Raw genomic sequence first — 3,145 nt, forward strand, 5'->3', positions numbered from 1 at the left:
TTCCTGTTCCTTAGAGGGAAGCTCTAGGACTCAGCCAGATGATGCTGGCTGGATACCAAGCAGCTCCCCAGGTGGGTGTGCGTATAGATCACCCCAGACTATTTTACCTCTTCCTCTGGACACACAAACCTAGAGTAGTATTTATACTAGGGAAGATTTAATTCTGCTTCGAAGTAGACTTTAATGGACAGGACAGGACAACCTCCTCCTCTCCCTTTGGGAGCCTCAGTTACTGCTTTCCTGATGCCTGGTGTTTCTTCAACCTAGAGGAAGAGTCTGGAGACAGAAGACTAGACCACTTCCACCCTGACACTGTCCTCCTGGCTCTGTGTCCCCTGACTCCTAGCCCAGCAGACTTGATAAGACAAAGTTGGGTGGTGACTGCTCTGTAGAGCTCTTCCAGATTCTCGGCACATTCCAGAGGGCACATCCCTCTGTGCAGAACGATGCTGCAAAAGATGGCCTTTGACTCCAGCACCCACATGTGTGGTCATGCATCACCCCAGAAACTCCATCAACACCCAGGAAGATGAAGTACCTGTGTGCCTATGCCTCAGGGGCTGCTGCCTCTGCTTCACAGAGACACACAGACTGTCTTCAAGCATGATCCTGGTCCAGATTCCCCCACCATTTCCCTAGTGCAGTGAAACTTCATGCTTGTGGCTGAGGAATAGAGTGGTTGAAAGGGCCATCAAACAGGTTCCTAGTGTTTTCTAGGCCAGTGATTGTCTGCCTTGTCTGTTCTATTTGGGGATCATCATTAGATAAATACAACAGATAAGTTTATAATTAGTGTGCACTTTTAATCATTTCCTTCAGTCATTTATTTATTTATTTAGACAGGATCTTGCTATGGCCTGAACTAGCCATGGGCTCAAGATCCTCCTGTATCAGCCTCCTAAGCACTGGAATTGTACGTGCATACCACCATAGTTCTTTCTGCGGTTGCTCTTGTTTATCGAGGCTTGGTAGTTTCACTAAAGAGCTCTGGCTGGTCTTGAACTGGCAATAATCCTGCTATGGCTCTCCAGTGCCAGATGAAAGATCTTAACCACTACACCTGGTCTTCTTTAACTCTTAAAGAGAATACTTCGTCTCTGGATTGTTTCTATTATACAATAGTCTTTAAAACATTGCAGAAGGGGAGACTGGGAGGAAGTGGGGGGACTGCGATCAGGATGTAAAGTGAATGAATGAGTGAATGAATGAATGATAAATAAATAAATGGGAAAGAATTGCAAAAGGAGCCAGACTGTGGTGCATGCCTTTGATCCTGGCACTTACGAGGTAGAAGCAGACCTCTTGAGTTGGAGGCCAGCCAATGAGTTTCAAAACAGCTAGGGCTACACGGAGAAACCCTGACTTAAAAAAACAAAACAAGGTTTCCTCTTTTACCGAGACCCATCAACATGGGCCACGTTCGCACCAAGACTGTGAAGAAGGCGGCCCGGGTCATCATTGAGAAGTACTACACGTGCCTGGGTAATGACTTCCACACCAACAAGCACGTGTGCGAGGAGATCACCATCATCCCCAGCAAAAACCTTCGGAACAAGATAGCCGGCTATGTCACGCATCTGATGAAGAGGATTCAGAGAGGTCCTGTGAGAGTTGCAGGAAGAAGGGAGGGAGAGGAGAGATAATTATGTTCCTGAGGTCTCAGCCCTAGATCAGGAAATCACTGAGGTAGATCCTGACACCAAGGAAATGCTGAAGCTTCTGGACTTTGGCAATCTCTCCAACCTCTAGGTCACTCAGCCTACTGTTGGGATGAATTTCAAAACACCACATGGAGCTGTTTAATCCGTTATGCCATATTTTCAATAAACCTGAAAACAAGCAAACAAAAAATGCACAAAGGAAAGCCTTAGGCCAGAACTCAGGACAAACATCAATGTAAGGAATGCACACTGTCCCCTGGCAAAAGATGCTATGCTATGCCCCAAGTTGGGTAACCAAGCTTGCAAGGCCTGATTGACTTGTAAATCCAGCCAAGATCTTATTCCAAGGTCAGCTGCTGACATGAGGCTGTACCCTCTTATAAATGAGTCCACATTGTATAAAACAATGGTTTTTTAGGTTGTGCTTTGGCCCGGGAGACTCTGTTTTGAGGGAGGATGATGATTGTAGTCCCTGGATGCATGACCTACAAACTGCACCATCTGCAGGCACCACTCATAGATCATGCACTGATAAATGAGTTGTTCCTAGGAGTAGAAAATGGTATATTGGGCAAGTTAAGACTGTAGGGGCATATGGGGTCTATTGAAATCATAACAAGAAAATCAGGCCCAGGAACTTATTAGACATGGCATAGAGATAAAAGGGTGTAACTCCCTCAACTGGACCCCATACAAAGATGAACACATAACAGTAGGAAGGCATAACCTCGACAACTTGACACCCAGCATGTGTCAGGGATAGACAGACAGGAAACTCCTGACTCCTTGGAGCTTCAGCTCAGATCTGACCTCAGCCATAGCATGCTTGACTGCCTGCCCGCCCTTTTGTTCACTCATTTGGATCTGAATCTGTCCTGGTCTGCTCTGCTCCACCCTGAGCCTTGCTGTCATTAAACCTAACTCTCAAAAGGTCTCTCTAAACTCATAGCTTCCTTGCAGTTGGTGTGGGTTCATCTTCATTATCTTATGTATAAGAGACTTTGTTAAAATTCCTATCAGCCTACTTCTGGGACCTTTTGAACTCTGTTGCAGCCTCTTTTAACTTGTACCCATTATGTAAACCACATATATGGAGATTGAATTATGTTTACATTGGGTTATATAAGAATTAATATTAGTATTAAGATTGAGTAAAAGGACCTGCATCTGCCTGGTCCAGAATACCAAGGTAGATGGGATCATCTGGCAAATTGCTTCTATTAAAGCCACTGAACTCTGTGACTCCATTGTTATTGAATAAAGTTTGATATTATGGAAACGTACAACCATGCCCATCTACAATCCTAGCACAGTACAACCACAGCTTCATCTCAGGGAACAGCCTTGGTAGCAGGGCTGCAGAAGCAGATCTAGCAGGCTCTGAGAAACTGGCCCCCAAAACCTTCCCCAGCAAGCAAGGAGCCTGGACTACCTCTAATGGAGCCTTTGCACGTAGTCCATCAAGGATGCATGAAAGGAGGAAC

General features: G+C 45.5%; 1 pseudogene; it reads left to right on the forward strand.

Annotated features, from left to right (window-relative positions):
* The first annotated feature begins 1,372 nt into the window (after window positions 1–1,372).
* On the forward strand, window positions 1,373–2,850 carry LOC116898930 (annotated as a pseudogene).
* Window positions 2,851–3,145: the final 295 nt, after the last annotated feature.

Source organism: Rattus rattus, chromosome 4 (assembly GCF_011064425.1).
Source record: "Rattus rattus isolate New Zealand chromosome 4, Rrattus_CSIRO_v1, whole genome shotgun sequence".
Lineage (NCBI taxonomy): Eukaryota > Metazoa > Chordata > Mammalia > Rodentia > Muridae > Rattus > Rattus rattus.